A 19,242-nucleotide genomic window follows, 5' to 3' on the forward strand; every position below is an offset into this window, starting at 1 on the left:
GGCTACTATGGGTGATGTTTAAGGAGTTCTGAAAGACAAACAGTAAATTTTTAATGGAGTAATAGTTGCAGTTGTAGTAGTTGTACAGAATACAGTCTTTGGATTTATCCTCTGAATGAATAATGGAAAAATTCTCATAAATTTAGGCTAGTGAGTAAAATTTCCACAGGTGGTGGATAATGGCTAAGCCTCTGACTCAGTTCTCAAATCTTCCCCAGGGAATGCAATGCATATTTCAGAAACTACTTGAGAAATCAACACTCAACTGAAATGCCTTCTTTCTAAATATAGCTATGTGGGGATTATCACTAAATGTGGGTCGGGTTTTTGTGGAAAGTGCACCGAAATTATTTCATGTGGGTTCAAATCCTGATCTTGCTACTGGCTAGCAAATTGCCTCATTTTCTGAGTCTCAGCTTCCCAATTTATAAAATACAACCCTTAATGCCTATCTAATAGAATGTGATAAAAATAAAATGAGATGACGTGACTGTGGAGACTGTACCTCATTGTAAGTTACAGTATGAGCTCTGGGGTGTGTCTGCTGGCATTGAATTCCTGTCTTTACCACCTACTCAATGGCTGATAGTACAGTCGTCTCTCTGCATTAGTTTTCTAGAGCTGCCACAGAAAGTTATCATAAACTGGATGGATTAAAGGCAATACAAAATTATTCTTTCATTGTTCTGGAGGCTATAAGTCTGAAATGAAGATGTCACCAGTTGGTTCCACCTGGGGCTTCCGAGGGAGTATCTGATCCATACCTCTCTTAGCTTCTGAAATTGCCAGCAGTCCTGGGTTTCCTTGGCCTGTGGCTGCATAATTCCAGTCTGCCTCTCCACTTTTACGTGGTGTTCCTTCGTGTGTTCTGTGTGTTTTGGGATTGTTGTGAGAATTACATGCAACAATCCACAAAAATTGCTTAGCCTAGGAAATGGCATTTTGCAAATGATAATGACAGTTGGCTTTTGTTGATTAGGTTGAACCATATAAAGTTGATATTTTCTAAGTTTCAAATGGTTACATATCAGCACATTCTGGTGCCATAAATTTGGATTATGTGGAATGGCCATTTTTGTAGGTTAAAACAATCACATTTGAGTAATTTCGTATGGTTTAACCTTATGGTTTATAGAAAATAAAATGTTGATATATCAAGATAAGGTGTACTTGTTAAACCATGGTATTTCCTTCTTGAAAAGCATCCTGGGGAAAACTGTGTTCAAGCTAAAAGTAGTTATTGTTGATTTTATGAATTGCCATATAATTTGTTAGGTTAATTAGATGTTATATTGTACTCTTTGGAAGAACAGGTGAAACTCAACCTTCTGCTTATTGGTAATCAAATATTTAGTGAAGAAATAGGAAGTGCATGTCTCATCTATTATTTAATGATTTGTAATTATCTGTCACTGAATCAGAGGCTTCTCAAGTGAGACGTATATTTAAATTAGAATGAGAGCTGTCATCACTCTATTCACTGTGGATGTAATACTGTGGATGTAATAGTTGCACACTCTGATCCTCATTACCTTTTAAAACTTGAATTCAGATGGAGAAAAACAGGTAACCAAAACAGTTTGCACAGTATTGTTCCCCTGGTCAACTAGGTTATTTTATGGAGGCTCTCCCCAGGAGAGAGGAGAACTGCCATTAGCAGAAAAATTCAGCACCACTGGAATTTTCTGAGGAGATACTGGTACAGATGGAACAATTAGTTGAGGGTTAGCTTTTGGAAATTAAAGCTTTTTTTTTTTTTCCAGTTTCCCTTAGGCAGCAGTGCAGATAGGAAATCAGAAATTGAAATGAGAGCATAAAAAAGTAGGAAATGAAGCATATTAGAAGATGTGTATACATTAAAAGGTTTGCTAGAGAGCCAATCAGAAGTGTTGGTAAGTAGAGTTCAAGAATCTTAAAGGACTACTGGTTTAATATAAAAAAAAAGTTGTAAGGCCTAAGGCAGGATGGATGAAAGGTATGGAAGGTACCTAATGGCCCTAATAAAGACGACTAAGAGGAAGCCAAGAAAACATTTATCTTTTCAACAAAATTTCTTGAATATCTTCGCTAGTTGACTTGTGAATCTTCTGCATACAACAGGTTGTTCAAAAACTTTTCATTGAATGAATGTGTATAATATAATAGGATAATATTAATTGGACTCTGAGCAAATTTCCCAGAGATTTTGAATAATGAAAACTTTCCATCCTATTTTCAAAATAGGTAGGATCGTACAGTGGAAAAGAACTGTATCTGGACTCAGACATATTTGAGTTCAAATCCTGGATCCCTTTCCCAAAGTATGTGTGATCTAGTATAGTTACTGGTTCCATTACTGATAGTGTCCCTACTGAAATGGGTGGGTCACATCTTTCAATAGCTTTTTTAATACTATATGACAAGAACACATATCTCTTTTAATTTTTAAAGATTATTTTCTCATGCCTTTCATACTGTTCCTCTTGATTAGTTGCCATTTCTTGCAGATTCACTCTTTTTATGACCAGTTTGATTGGATCACCAATGACAATGACTGTAGAAATATACTTGTTATATCTGTCCATGGTGTTTCTCCATCTTAAAAAAAAAAAAAGCTTTTTATGGTTGGATGCATACTCAACTCATTGGGTTATTAAGTATGTCTTGGGTCTGCCTTGGAAATGTATTGACCAAATATTCTAACATGGTGTTTGAAGTGGTTGAGAGGACTTAAATAGGAATCAAATTGAAGTTTAAAATACTTTCTAATAATAACGTCAATTTAGTAATGGACTAAATGAATGTCAATAAAAAGAGGCAACGAGTAGCCAGCCAGCCTAGAAAAGCACCAGTTGTATTAACTGGGAATATTTGTATGTAAAATTTTAACATTAGTCGATAGCAACTTATCACAGTAACTTCTCTAGGGGCTTCAGTCACATTCAGAGATTTATTTCTGCTTGTGGCATAGCCTGACTCTAAAGAGAACATCTTGGGCAATTGAGCTTATGCTTCTATGAAAAAGCTTCTCATTCAACATTCAAGCTGAATTTTGTCTGCATGATCCCTATAATTTCTCTTCCCTATTTTCCTAGGAGACATAACTTCGCAATAAGCATTCAAACTAAGAGACACTTGGTAGGATATTATAAATTATCAATTCACCCAGAAAGTTCTTTGGTCAAAAGACCACCAATAAGAGCCAACTGTAGGGAAAATGGCAAATTGTACTGACTGCAAACTTAATTATAATTGGGAATCCTTTTTCTACGTAAGAAACTATAAAGTTTTCATGAGGCAGTGAAGACATTGACCTGAAGTCCAGCCATTATTTGTCCTTTTTTGGGTGCATCTCATATTCTAAACCTTTGCCCTTTATCTGCAAATCCCTTCTCCCAAATGCCAATTCAAATGCACCTTCTAGTACTTGTTCCCTCAAGCTTAGTCTGTATTTTCTGTAATAATAGTTAATTACTGTCTAATTCATGTAGTCTCAGGCACAAGGCACGCTGAGTTTTCCTTAGCAGTGTAGGGTGGTAGCTTGCATGGCGGTCAGCGTGGATATGGGGAAACATGACACTCCTGATGTCCCGTGGACAGCTCCAAGATTCATGGATATGCTGCGTCTGGAGGGGAGGAATGAATGCAGTATGATTCAGTCAGTCATCTCCTGGATAAAATAATGAGTTATTTTTTTCTCAGAAGAAAAACTTATGAGTTACCAATTATTTCATTTGTCTGTTGGGTAGACAAATTAATATAAGTGAATTGTAATGTGTTCAGGTGGACGATTTATAGTCATGGTGTACACATTAAATTCACAAAGATGAGGCCACGAGGCTCACTAAACCCTTCTATTTGTAGTCAAGATAAAGTATGTTACTGATTTTCTATAAGGAAAATACTTGTTTTATAATATTGCCTTTAAAGTAATTATGGTGGCTAGAAAGACAAAGCACTAGACATACGTATATTGATCATTGTGATATGTTACTGTCATAAACTTTACTAGATACACTGTGTTTAATGGGGATGGTTGATGAGTTTAGCTTCTAATTATAGAATTTATAAAAAGAAATACAAAATTCTAATATTTCAAGATTATATGACTTCTCAAATAAAATATTTATGAATTGATATGAATTTGATATACATATATTTATGTAAGAGTCCTCATTTACTTATGCACTATGATCTATTTGTCTTTTAATAGCTATTAAGAATGAGGGCTTATTTCATTATTCTTCTAAATATTTTTAAATATCTTGTGCTTCTGTAAGACTGTGATTATAACAAAAAACAAACATGCTCACTTCTATGTAATTTTACAGGAGGATGAACACAGATAGAATTCTAATTAGAGCCATGTTTATAAAGCAACTTGATGTAGGTTTGCTTTCATGGTGAAGCAATAAATGTTGCACCGGAGGACACCATGATCTCATTTTTCGAGGAGGACGTACTGGGCAAAGACATGTGAATACCTTATCCTAAGTCAATGTAGGGCCATTTGGCAGCATCAGAATGGAAGGCATACCTGGGGTAGAACTAGAAGAGTTTATTTGCCTCGTAAAATTGTTATTTGTTTTTTGGCCTGCAAAGATGGTGTCCCTCCAAATTTCTTCAGAGCGGTGACTTTTTTCTTATTCTACTGGAAAGCACTCCAAACTGTTCCTGGAAGAGGTCACTGCCTACGTATCTAGAGCCCCAATGTTGCTCCAGAGGTGAATTTAAAGAAGTAGGTGGAGATCACGGAATTAATTTTCTTTATTATTAAGTTCTGAAATGTTAAATGAACATTGTATCTGCTCCGAGGGATAACCAAAAACGAATATTTCTCTTCTTGTGTTTGTGGTTTAGGTTTAATATGTTTTGTTCCCAAAGAATTCCAAGGGAACATCTTCTTGTATATGTATTTATAAATTTGTCTTCTGTATCAGGAGGCCATGGAAATCCAGTTAATTAATTGGGTTTTGACAGGTTGAAGGAACAGATGGATGGTGGTTACCAAAAGCCTTCCATGGGCTGCTAATATGCAAATAGGCCAGTAAGTTATACCTGTTCTTGTTTTTGAGAATACATATCAGCTTCCTAAGCTCTATAGAATTAAAATAAAGAATAGTTTGAGTATTAGCGTTCAGTATGTTTATTTTAGACTTAGATGACAGATGATTTCTTTAGATTGCACAGCATATATAAATCCTGTTGATTTGTGAACCTGAGGCTTTCACTAATTCTCTAATCAATGGTGACTTAGCTGACTTTAGTTCTATTTGTTCATTGCACCATACTGTAAGCTAGAATGTAGGTGGCTGATTTTGATTTGACACTTCTGATTGGGAACCGCATTGTGGAGATGACTTCGTCAAAATCAAATAAATTTGACCAAGACATTAAATGAGCACCTCCAACATACCTAATACAATACAGATGTCTTTTCTGGGTTGCACAGATATCTGTGACAGTTAAAATGAGTCCTCTTGTTCCTTGGTCTCTTAGCATCTAATTTTAACTAACCCTGGAAGGAAAGTCCAATAAGCTGTGTAGTGCTGCCTGCAAATCAGCAGGGACCAGTTCATCTGAGCTTGGAATGCAGTCAGTAAAATTTTCATAAAAATTAGGGTTGGATGCTGTCTACAGGATGCTTATTCTGTAGACATTTGATATTAACTCACTATACAACAATATATGTGGGAAAATCAACTGACAATTTTTAGAAGTAGCAGTTTTTTTGAAGTTTGAAAGATAACCTTTTGTTTTTTTAAAACTATCTGTAAACAGTCCCACTCTCTTTTTCTACTCTTTTCAGTCTTTGTATTTTTCCTTCTTCAATCCTTAATTTTGTCCTTTTTTTTTTTTCCTTTCAGGGTAAAGAGATAGTAGAAGGGAGATATATTCCAATAAAAGAGAGGGTCACAATAAGAGATTATAGTATATATTTTGATGTATTTTGTGTTTGGATTGCATTGCCTATTTTCACATATTTGTGTTGAAAAGCTGACAAGCTGAATTATTAATATTTTTTGAACTTTTCTTATTTTTACCATTTTTTTTTCCTTATAGAAAATCAGTAACATACTTAGAATCGATGTCAGAAATGTTTGTTTCTGGATTGGATTAATGATCTCTGTATTTTAGTTTTAAGGTTTTTTTTCTTTTTCTTTTCCTTTTTTTTGGGGGGGGGTCCCACAGTAAGGAGGAAGAAGTTGGCTCATCAAATAGCTTATAGACTAGGCAGAGAACTGGGTGCAAGATCTGATGCCAAAATGCGGTATGAGTTGGGATCACAGGAAAGAAGAGATTTAGGTTTAGTGAATAGAAAAGTAGGAGGTGGTCTGGAGGATCTATTGGTCCTTCCCATACTTGGGAGACTTGGATTCATTTAAAAGACTTGGATTCAGTCTTAGAACAGGCTGGATACCATGATTTTCATATCCCTTTTACTTACCAAACTCTTATATTATATGAAATCTTGAACTGACTGTATGTCTTAGATAGGTGAAAATGATAATAGTTAGGTGGCAACCCACTTTATTGACCTCATATGAAAATGGTCTGAGTGAACCTCTGTCTTTGCAGAGCACAGCTTGAAAACTACTGTGTTAGCCATGCATTCTGATTTTGTTTCCGAAAGCAAGGTCAGTATGACTAATTTTTGCTGTCACCTTTTAGTGAGTTCTTTACACATGAGAGATTAAACTGTGGGTGGGGACTTGATGGACACCACACGGAGGGTCTTCAAAGGTGGTGTGAGAACGTACCTGAGTCATGGTGCAGTTGTGTGTTCCTGAATGGTACACCGGGGCTGACAGAAGAGGACCTCAGGAAAACAGAATTGTAGTCATGTCTGAACCAGATAGCCTTCCTTCCTCAGTGCAGTAGTTAAGGTTCATGGTGTTTTCTGAGGCAGAGTTCACTAGTCATTCCCACTCTCTGAGATATTCTTTTCCAGCTCATTCTATAGCTCCTTGTTCTTGTCCTTCAAGTGTTAGATCATAGGTCACCTGCTCAAAGTGACCTTTCTCGCTGCTCTGTCTCTCTTAGGTCCTCTTCTTCCAGTTTCATTATTAATAAGCAACACAACACCCTGCTCATCTTTTCAGAGACTTTAAGAAGAGTTTTAGCTTGCTTAGTTTTAGTCCTTCTTATTAGAATGTAATTTCTGTGGGACCATATCTGTCTATGCACTCTTGTGACTTCAGTATCTGGTGGGTACAGTACATGGTACAGGGTAGATAGTAAATTTTTGTTGAATGAATGCATGAGAAAGTTTATATGAGAGGTATGAAACATAATAGAGGCCACTAGAGAACGCAGTGGGGACGTTTATTTTATGAAGTTTCCCACAACAGTGAAGTATTAATGTTTTGCAATATTTCTTTTAAAGAAAACAGTGGAACTTTGTGCATTAGAGCATTCATTAGTAATAAAGAAATCAATGCTTGTAAAGCAGAGTATACATAGGTTTTTAATCAGTCATCTATGATAAAAGATAGATGATACTGGGAAGCACAGTAAATAAGATAAGGCCACCTGGTAGAGCTATAGAGTATATTCTTTCCCTCCTTTCGTTATTATAGCTAAGTGACGTTAAAATTAATGACCTATATACTTATCCTAAAGGTAGTGCCATTCTGTACTATTCTTTCTGTCATGGTACTTGATAGCACTTGGGAGTGAATGTTTCCCTTCTAAATGATGATACTTGGATCCATAGCAGTCCCCTGTGGATCCCTGCAAGGCTAACGTGGGAGAGGCTGATGATAGAGGCATAATGTTGTGTAGAGAGGATGCAGAGGACCGTGATGGTGACCTGCTGGCAGACAGGTATTAGAGCCAAGGAAAATGGTTTTAATAGGCACAGGACACTTAGAAGAGTTGGGGAATAGTTGGCTCTTCTTGTTTATGCCTATTTTTTTCAACATTGGGTTTGTTCATATTTCATTTCAAGCTCCAATGCCTTAAGGAAACATGACTTAATTATGATCAGGTGAGTTAGTAATTTTGGAAGGAGGATGGGACAAGAAACTAATAGCTATGGAATGCCTGCTGGGTTATGTGCTAAGTACATTTATACCCATTATCTTCTAGAAATTCCAGCTGGAGTCTCAAGTATGCAACAGCTGACACCTGGATCTCACATTCCTGGCAGTGAGGAAAAGGCTCACCTCTTACCATCACACCCTAGTTATCAGTGATGTTGGTGTCTGGCTTTTCCTATGAACCAAAAAACAAGAGTTAGAATTTTTGCTTAGGAAGATTTTGGTCTGAACTCTGAATTAACATTTCATTTAGGTCTTTTTATGAAGAGGGTTGGGAAAATGACGAGTCATGACAATAAACCATATCTGCACATGATTCTACATTTTTCTTACCTGATAGATGTTACAACTATATTTATTGCTTCATTTTCATTTATTAGACAGCTGTTGTTAAAGTAGCATGGATTGCTACTTCTGTAAAAATGAGAGCTTTGCGAAGTTTACTCATCTCCATTGTGTACTGAAAGCAAAGTTAAATCATGTATATGTGCTTTAAATTATACCCGCGTGAGTCATTAATGATTAAGTGATGTTTGAATGTGTGGGCTTCTGATTTACAATGACAGAATCCAGATTATAAAATTTAGAAAATGTAATCTCGAATGTAGGTTGATAAAAATCAGTCTCTATGGGTGAAATTAACAAGGATATCATAAATATAACATTGCATCTGATTCAATGGCTGTGGAGGGTTGGCATTTGAGTTAGCCTATTTAATATGAAAGTACTCATTTTTGGACTGTCCCATGAATATAGCCTTCTCTCTGTCCCCAGTGCCTCCATTCGCTTTCACAAATTCCCACCAGCTCCCAAATTGATAAATGGCCTCTATGAATGTTTAAAAGTAAATTGAATTTGACTTTTGTACTTTTGAAATTGCTGTGGCACCCCTTGAGCCCTTGAGTCCTACCTCTGTTGTGTGGTTAAAGACAGAGTTAGTAGTTCCAGGACCCAGGCAATGCTAGTTCTGTAGGCCCTGGGATGGCCAGAAGCTTAAGGTATCCTCCTGTCACCCTAGTCATTTGGCCCAGTCCAGGCCAGGTGAGTGCCTCTGATCCCCAAAACTGCCCCTGTTTCATCAGTGTATCATGTAGTTGGAAGAAAAGTCATCCCTTTTGCCCTAAAACCCTCCTCTCCACACTCATTTTACCCAAGAATGTACCAAGGCACAGGGGTCTATAAAGTAACTGTCCCTAGAATCATTTGTTGAATAAAACTAACCCCCTGTTTTTCTTGCCTTACAAGCCAGGACACATGCCATTCAGAAAGATCCCTCACCTTGTGCTTTGTGCTGTCCTCTCAGCCTGTCACATCTCCTACTGCTGCTCCTCTGAGTCACCAGGCTCACAGAATGCTCCTCAGTTCCAGGCTGCTGTGAACAACACACTTAAAGAGAGGAGAAAAATAAAATAGGACTGGTGTTTACACCTGAATCTCCTTCTCCTCTAACATAGAACTTGGTTCATTGTAAAACTGTCTTGGACTCTAGTTTCTTGGTCACTGGGACTGCTTTGTAGCCTTCCTTTCCTCTGACACATAACATTTTCTCAGAGTTTGGTGGGGGTAGCCTAGATCCTTCCATTTTAACCCAGCTCTGCTGAGAACCATGTTGGGATTGTAGGTTCCAATGAGTGGTCCGTTAGGTTTAGGCTTGTGTATTGAGTTTTAAAAATCTCTTCTGCTTCTTTTAGATTTGAGAATGCGAACAAGTGATTATATTCAATACTGCATAAGCTTGCTTGTACATGTTTTTAAATCAACCATTACAACACAAATTACCTTAAAAATGTAATAGTACCTAGTCAGATGTTAGTATCCTTTTGGAGGTGTCATCAATTACATGTCCAGATTACAGATTGAGTAAAGGTCATTCCTAGTCACTGATTCTACCAGATAGACTGTCAGGTGGGAGAGTTGCTTTAGAATGCAGTTTAGTTTAAGGACAGGGCACCCTCTTACAAATCCATTTCTGAGGTAGGAGCTATTTGCATTAACATATTTATTTATTCATGAATTTTCCAAAGCACAGAGAGAATGATTGAAGTTTCCCTTCTTCTTAAGAATGCATGAATTTAACTTCATTCGTTGTTGTATGCTTCTTGATTTTTAGTTGGAATAATTCAGAGGGCCTTGATTTCTTGCTCTCCAGAAGCAAGCCCTTGGCTAATCTGTCAGAGGCAATTAGCTACTTTTGGGGAATTGGAAGAAGCCTAGTGAAGGTCAGGACACCAATTCTTACCAGTGTGCCTTGTTCAGATATCATCTCCACTCCCATTGATGGAATTTTATTTATAGCTTTTGTAAATTAAGGTATTTGTGAAAGTTAATTTGGATGAGGGAGTCATTATCTAAGGGAGAAAAACAGAGCAGGAGAATAATAATAGAACCCAAGAGCTGGCCTAAGTTAGGTTTCAGAATGAAAGCAACGTTCATATCTACATTAGGATTGTAGAAGATGTTTGATGGTAGAGAATAAAGCTGAGATATTGCCTCAGAGCGTCTCAGAGAATTGGGCCTGAATGAGGAGACCTCCCTGGTGGCTTCAAGAGGAGGAAACTTTTCTATGCACCATCTCCTTTGAACAGAAGACTGGCCTCATGCTGCCAATGAGTAGAATCGTAGAAGCATACTAGCAAAGACCTAGATAGAAAATTGGTAGGGTTAAAAGAACAAATTTCTGAGACAGCCTTGGAAGATTCCAACATAACTATGTAATCAGTGGCTTAATGACCACAGAGAAGAGATCATTCCCAGAAAGGTGACTCTTAAAGTTGGAGACAAATCTGCAGAGTTAGAGAAATGGTTGAAGTAGAAAAATGCTGGATTCCTTAGCAATATTATATACTTTATCTATCTGTCTATCTATCTATCTATCTATCTATCTATCTATCTATCATCTATCTACATACCACCATCTACATATCTATCTAACTATTTCAATGGTTTATACTCCAAAGATGAGTAGTTACCAAATGGATTGAGATTACTCTAGCCTTCATGTTGACTTATGCTCTATGATTCATAAGGTCTGATTTAGGGATAGTGCTGTGTTGTGTATATTTGTCCATGTAGAAGTAACTGGGGTAGAAAATAGGAAAAGTCATTGAGGGGAGAATTCTGTAATTCTTCTTCCTTTGTGGTAGTCCTTGAAAGCCAAGAAATTGAGGACTTTGTACTCCTAACATGGCCCTGGGGCCCTGAGGCAGCTGGAAAATTGGCTTTTGCTTGATCACTGCTGGCTTCCTAAGCCACAGGCAGGAGGAAGAGTGTCCCCACATTGCAGGTATTTGAGAGCTTTCTGTGATATTCTAAGACAAGTGATAGGTGTGTCTGTGCCTCTCAGGCTCTGTTGATAGACGTCCTTAAGAGAAAGATCAGTGACTTGGATTTCTCTGGCATCTTGTAGTTAAGCTTTTGAATCCCTGAATCACTTCTTGGGGAGCCATTACCAGAGTGCTGGAAGGTTTATCCCTCTTCTACTGTGATACTGAAGGACTGGGCAAGTGTTTGACCAGAAATTCCACAGATTCATATTCATGAGGTGCTTTGTGCAGCATGTCTCTGAGTCAGAAGACGCTTTGCTTGTTATCAATGTATTTTGTCATGAACTCATGAAACCTGAAGTCAGACAGAATGTCAATATAAAAATTGGGTGTATCTATTTCATTACTGAAAAGATGGGACAATTTTGGTTCAGAATGCAGTTCCTGAAGAGACCTGAAGGACTGTGAAGTTGAATTTAGTACTAATCACACTGTCTGGCCCTGAACCCAGCTAGTCTCATGTTTCAGGGATGAAAACAAAGGGAAAAGGCCAACTCTAAACTCTGAAGCACAAATTTAAAAAAAAAAAAAAAAAGCACCACTCCCTGCTTGCATATAAGTAGGGCTTCCCAAGAGAGACAGACAAACTAGGAAGAGTTCCAAATATGACTGTTCCACATCTTCCTCTGGTTCTCCAATTTGGCAGAAAAAACCCTGGCATTATTAAAGGCTGTACAGTTGACAGGAACCTGTATTCTAGAGGAGGAATCTACAAACGAGTGCCCAAAGGAGGTGGTTCCAGTTTCCCCGAAGCCTTGTGATCACTGTGGAGTGTGGGAGCTGCAGACACTGGGAGAAAAGATCTTAAATGGTAAGGGTATTGCTGCAAGGGCATGAGTCTGGATGAATCAAGAGGCAAGAAAGAGGTTAGGGGCTCCTGAAGTGGTTGATAGTTGATAAGAGTCTCGCCTAAGGAGGTAGAGTGGGGATGAGGAAGAAGTGTTCCAAGGGTGAAACCCCCAGTATGACCATGCCTCTTAAGTTGAAAAGTTTCAGTGTGTTAAACTTTTCATTGTTGCATGGGATGAAGTGTGAGAGTGAGAAAGCTCAGGCATAGATGTCTGGAAGTTAGACCCAAGCTTCTGCTCGTCACACAACTTGTAGTTTATATCCCCCACACTCAAAACCACTAGCACCAGATACTTCCAGCTCCAAAGTCCTTAGTTCTGCTTTCTCCAGTGTCCTCCCCCGTCTCCACATCCCCAGGAAACCCTGTGTCCCAGTGTGAACTATCCCATTTTAGAAGTAATTGTGATTCACTAGGCCATAGCTTTATTAATTTTTTGTTTTGGTTTGTTTTCGTTTTGTTTTAAAATCAAGTCTCCTGTCCCTAAGAGACCCAGCAACGATAGAAGATAAATGAAACCTGTATTTATTATAGCTTTCACAACATAAATCATCTCGCCCTTGGTGAATGGGCAGATGGCTTCTTGTGAGGCTGCAAAATGACTGCATCCAGGCACATGAAAGAACAGAAACCAAAGAGTATGATATGAGAATATTCAGAAAGGTTATTTTAAGAAATTTTGGCTTTGCTTTTCCCCTTCAGCTCTAAAATACTCTGTGGACTTAGAACTTGCCCAGGGGTGGAAGGGAGTGGCTTCTATTGTGTAAGGCTCATTGTGAGAGTGTTGGGCAGGATAAGCAGGTCCACGTGGCTCTAAGCATCTTTCTCAGGGTAAGAGAAGATAACCATCAGGTGGTGCTGAATCCAAGTGGAATTAGAAGCAGACCAAAGATAATAGGTCTCTGGACAGAATCGTTTCCACAGTGGTTTCCAAACCTAGCCACATGGCCAAACCTCCCAAGAGTTTTTCTACAGATCTCTGAGCCAAACTTGAGATTTGAATCAGAACTTTTAAGATTGGGCCCTGGAAATCTGCACTTTTATAAAAGTTGTTCAGGTGACTAGTAGTCGTGATCAGGTTCATAAACTCCATTACTGCCGATTGAAGTGAGAATGTAAGAAACCCAGAAGCAAGGTTGAATTTCTCCACAGATGGCAACCTTGGCGAAGTACCTCTCGGTTTCACTTCTTTCTTATAAAATATGAGCCTCCTAGGTCTCTCCAGGCTCTAAAATGTTATGATTCAATAAATGGGAGTTGTGACCATAGTTTCAGCCATTATGTTTCTGTTTTTGTGCCTTTGGGCGTAGAAACTCATTTTCAGAGCCCACTATTAATGTAGATGGAGTTGATGGCTGACTGTGGAGTCCATTTGAAGGGTTCCTGGGAGGACTTTCTTCCTCAGAACACCGACCTGCTTTCAGTCTCAGAAATTTCTCCATTAGAGGAAGGGGTTAAGGTGAGGTCTCTTTATGTACATACTTAGGTCCCCTTTAGTAAGGGTTGGTAAATGCATTAGCAAATTAATAATAGTTTTGTATCAATATTTTGGAATTCTCAACCCCTGTTTCTTTAAGACCTTTGATGAAGGATCTATAAGACCTTTGATGAAGGATGTTTCTGTGTCCCTCTTACTGATAGAGTCAGGTTTGTGTCTGATGCCAGCTGGACCTGTACTCTTTACCTTCATTCTATAAAAGCATCTCAGAATGCAAATACTGTGAGTGACATTATTATTAGAATAACCTAGAATCTGGTCAACTTTTATAAGAATAAAAGTATAGCTAATTCTCTTAAGTTTGATATGAGTAAAAAAAATTACTTGGGCCTTACTTCCTCTGATTGTGTCTGTATTAGCTTGCTAGGGCTACCACAATGAAGTACCACACACTGGGTGGCTTTACCAACAGGAATTTATTGTCTTATGGTTCTGGAGGCCAGAAAGTCTCAAATCAAGGGGTCAGCAGGATTGGTTCCTTTTTAGGAAGGATCTGTCCCATACCTCTCTCTATGGCTTGTAGATGGCCATCTTCTCCCTGGGTCCCTTCAAATTGTCTTCTCTCCAGACATGCCTGTCCCTGTGTCCAAATTTCCCCCTTTCACAAGGACACCAATCATATGGCATGAGGACTCATCCTGATGACCTCATTTTCATTTGATTATGTGCCAAGACTGTATTTCCCATTAAGATCATATTCACAGCTGCAGAGAATTAGGTTAGGATCTCAACATCTTTGGGGAAAATACAGTTAAACTCTTAACAGTAGCATTCCATTGTATCATGGCATTGATGCTGAAGAATGAGTGAATTAATTTATGAGGTGGGTTATGGTCCTCAGGAAATTAATAAAAACTTTATTAAGTTATAATTAATACTTTATACAAACTTTAGACAAGTTTTTTTTTTTTTCTTGTGGGAGATGAAGAGATTAAAGGTGGACCCCTGGAACTACCAGGGGCATGACGGGCCCAGATTGAACTTGCCAACAAAAAGTAATTGGTAATGAATGGTTGTAGGGAGGATTGCCATGACTGGGGAGTCTACCTTATAGTATTTTTAAAGACACCAAACAAAACTTAACCGTCTTCATTGGATACTCCATACAGACAAGTGTGGGAAGGGTAAGCTTTTTAGAGTAAGTTTTGAGTCAACAGCTATTTTGCATGTATGCTCCTGAAAGTTTCATACAAAGTAGCATTAAATTTTTATGATACATAACCATCTTATGGTTATAAGACCAACATTAATCCCATCATTAATAAAAGTAGTACTTTGTCCCAAACTGCTAGTTTCCTTTTGGTGTAGATTAAGATTGCACAATTGCACAGCACACATACTATACACGGACATGTATTTTGTTTTTGTTTTTTTTTTCAATATATGAAATTTATTGTCAAATTGGTTTCCATACAACACCCAGTGCTCATCCTAAAAGGTGCCCTCCTCAATACCCATCATCCACCCTCCCCTCCCTCCCACCCCCCATCAACCCTCAGTTTGTTCTCAGTTTTTAAGAGTCTCTTATGCTTTGGCTCTCTCCCACTCTAACCTCTTTTTTTTTTCCTCCCCCCCCCCCCATGGGTTTCTGTTAAGTTTCTCAGGATCCACATAAGAGTAAAACCGTATGGTATCTGTCTTCCTCTGTATGGCTTATCTCACTTAGCATCACACTCTCCAGTTCCATCCAGGTTGCTACAAAGGGCCATATTTCATTCTTTCTCATTGCCACGTAGTACTCCATTGTGTATATAAACCACAATTTCTTTATCCATTCATCAGTTGATGGACATTTAGGCCGGACATGTATTTTGAAACTACTAAGAAAATAGCCTAGGAAATGGGGTTGGTATTTGATTGTATTTTGGAAATAAATAGTGGCCCCTCTTTGCACCACCATGAGGCAATTGTGTACGTCTCTTTCTAACACTGATACAAGTTGGTATCTTGGAATTGTTCAAGATGGGATATTTACACTATGGCGATTGGCAAAGACCGCAAATCAGGGCTTCAACTTTTGTTGTTGTTGAAAGCCAGTTATTGAATATTCACTGGAATGAAACTACAGTTTTAAATAAGTTAACATACTCTGGTTTTGGGGGCATTTACAAGAAAAACTATCCTGCTGTACAAAAATAGATGTTTCTTTGTACCATGCTTGAGAATCATTGGTGAAGAAAAACTGTAGAGGCAGTTTAGGAAACAGATGAGATGCATTTGAATGCAATTTAGTAATGGCTTCTAAAGCTGCCAAGGAAATTGCTGAGATAATTTTGGTGTGTGAAATATATTCATTAAGAAGAGTTAAAATTCACACTCTCAGCTTCCCTAACAGCAGGATGATGATTAATAGGAGGGCTAGAAGGATTGATATTTTCATGGAAACCTCTGGAAATCAGAGAGTTCCAAAGCCATCATTACTAGAGTTTGAAAAGTTTAAAAGAAAAAAAAAATGGCTAATTGGACATGTGTTAATTTAATCTGTATATTTTAGGAGTAGTTGAACCATATGTAACTTAAGTGAAGACAAATGAGTTTAGGAACTTAGCACCAAGAACCTTTATGCCTGGTGGCTTCTATAGATTAAGTTGACTTTCCCCACCTAGAGAAGATCCAAAGACAGCACTAAAATGTCCACTTTCTGAATGAGCAAGATTGCAGTACTTCTCAAATTTCAATATGTTTCTAGATCACCTGAAGGACCTTCTTAAAATTTAGGTTCTTACTGAGCAACTCTGGGGTGGGAGCTCTGCTATGGTCCCCAGAGCACATTCTGAATAAGAAGGACCTAGAAACGCTTCACAGGATGTGAGTGTGGAGACATTCCTGAGCTCGTGGCTTTCCCTCTTGCCTACCTTGCCCAGTGTAGAGACATTCACACGATTTGAAAGCTTTCCTATTTTCTATTCTTCTACATTTGCTTTCAATTTGGATTTATTTAGTGGTTGAAAATAACAGTATTGTCCCTTGGAAATTCCTCCGGGGTCACTCTTTGTAACATTTAAGCCTGTTTTTTTTTTTTTTTCCCCCCTCTCTCTAAGGCTTGAAACTTACTGGGATCTCTGTAATTCCACACAGCTTCCACTAGAGGTCATTGCCTTGTTACAGAATTATTTTCTTTCTTTCTCTAAGGTACTTCAGGGGCTGGGATGATTTTGCATTCTTTGCAGAAGGTTAGGGTCAGCCTAAAGGGCCATTTATCCCCAAGGCCATGGGTTTGCATATAATAGCAACTCCATCCCAAAATGGGAGCCTCTCTACCTCCTCCAGTCAGTGAATCTGAGTGCCAAAGATAGGCAGACTTTTTCAACTACCTGGAATGAATGAAGGAGAAAAGGACTGAAGAAGCATGGCCAAAGTGTTACGAAGGTCATGTGCAGTGTACTGTGTTGCTGGGGCTGACATAATAAAGTACAGAACTGGTGATTTCAACAAGTGACATATGTTTTCTCACAGTTCTGGAGGCTGGAATCTGAGATTAAGGCCTGTTCCAGGCCTCTCTCTTGGACCTACTCCTGTGTCTTCTTACCATCTTCCTTCTGTACCTGTCTGTACCCAAGGATCCTCTTCTTAGGAGGACATCAGTCATACAGGATTAAGGTCCACCCTAATGAGCTCATTTAAATTTAATTACCTCCTTAAAGACCCTACCTTCAAATACAGTTAAATTCTGAGGTCCTAGGGCTTAGGATGTCAACATATGAAATTTTAAGGGGATGCAATTCTGTCCACAACAAATAGTAAATAAGATTCCTAAGGAGATCTCTTTCCTAAGTAAATAGTTCCTAAGGGAACAGGACTTCTTCAACAAATATAGCTCTGTTGATAGCTATAATGTATCTAAAATCTTCAAATAAAAAATGTACCTTTTTCTTCCATGAACTGAATATGTTCAGAAAAGTTAAATTAATAAAAAAATAATCTCCACTTGTCTTATAATTGATAATTTTTCTTGTAGGTGCTACATATTGAAGACTGATTTAGGGAGAGGTCATAGGGGAGGAAAATTCTGAGGTAGGAGACAGGATGAAAAACTACCAGTTAGTTTATCCATACCAGAGGCATTTTCCTCTAAATTACCTCCCACTATGATTTCTTTCTACCATAATTTCTCTGAGTTGCCTTCTTCTTGAAGTCTTTCCAAATCACACGAATTGCAAGTTAGTCTCTGTCCTCTGAATTCATTTCTTCATTCCAAATACATACTCAAAGCACGCACTATATTTATAACACCCTGGGAATACAAACTTGAATATATCAGTCCCTTCTCCCTAGTAACTTATTACAATAGAATAGAAATGTTTATAAGAGATGTGTGGCCAAGTCCCATTACAAAACAGTTGGGGGAATTACTTCTAGGGGAATCGGGGAATGTTGATCTATCATTCACTTGGTATTTATTCATATGCCTTTGCAACCTTCTCCTTACCCACCCACAAACTGTCACCTTTGTATTTCAGAAGGCAGTGCATATTGTGGGTACTCACTGAATGCTTTTCAAAGAATGAGTAAAACGAAGTGTTCAAGTTCTCTTACTCAGGAATAAATATGGAGGCACTATTCTATAAGATGAAGTGTCCACGACCTGCCCATTCTGGGCACAAGCTGTAGCCCTGGAGGGCCCACTAGGACCACATCATAATTAATTCTACTTCTGCAAGGATTCATGTGAACAATAAAAGGACTTGTTGCAAATGAGTGATCACAAGCTATAGACTTGAAACTTCATAGAATTAGTTGTTTTGTGGATGCAACAAATAAAATGTAGTACACTAGGGTTTTGAGATTAGCATTTTACTTCCTCCTTCCTAAGGAAATAGTGAAAACCTTTACTCTAGCTGAGAGAATTGTCTCTGACTTGAACTTCTTCATATTTTTAGGTTTATTGCCTTAATTCTTTCGCAAATATTCTACTCTGTTCTACCCCATGCCTTTGGTGTCTCACAGTGGAGTTCTTTTTAACTATAATGCAGATTCTAAATTTTCTTTTGGTCCATTTTAAGTGCAGAGACTTCATTAATTGCACCAGGGGGAGGTTTCCCAATCCTTGCATAGAAGAGTCTTTGAAAAATTAATTTGAAAGGTTTCCTTCCTTATTGCAGGATCTTGTACTATTATATTTTCTCTTGAGTATTCTGATGGCTGTATCTTTTTTTTAAATCCAGTTTGCTTTAGAGAATGAAGAGTCTGTTGATTTGATCCCAAATGAGATATAAACCTCACCACCAAGAACCATGAATATCAGAACATCCTGTCTGGTTTCAGCCACCAGGAGAAATTAGTATTTAACCAAATATTGAAGTGACTCAACAGTAATTTATGAGTCCATTGCTTGTTCTGTTTTAAGGGTAGTTATCACATCTTGGAGGATGACTGACAAAAAGAGAACAAGTTTGAGCGGATTTCTCCAGGGTGACTTTCTGCTTGACTTCATTGGCTAGTTGACTTTTACCTCCCCTTTTTAGCCCACCATCACTGAAGCAAATAGGCTTGGTCTTTAGCTTTAGTTTTTCCTGATTCCTTTTCATGTGAATATTTTTTGAGGTACCATGA

General features: G+C 38.1%; 1 pseudogene; it reads left to right on the top strand.

Moving 5' to 3' along the window:
* The first annotated feature begins 3,524 nt into the window (after positions 1 to 3,524).
* Positions 3,525 to 19,242, top strand: part of LOC122230577 — a 50,593-nt pseudogene continuing 34,875 nt past the window's right edge.

This window comes from Panthera tigris, chromosome A1, assembly GCF_018350195.1.
Source record: "Panthera tigris isolate Pti1 chromosome A1, P.tigris_Pti1_mat1.1, whole genome shotgun sequence".
NCBI classification, from domain to species: Eukaryota; Metazoa; Chordata; class Mammalia; order Carnivora; family Felidae; genus Panthera; species Panthera tigris.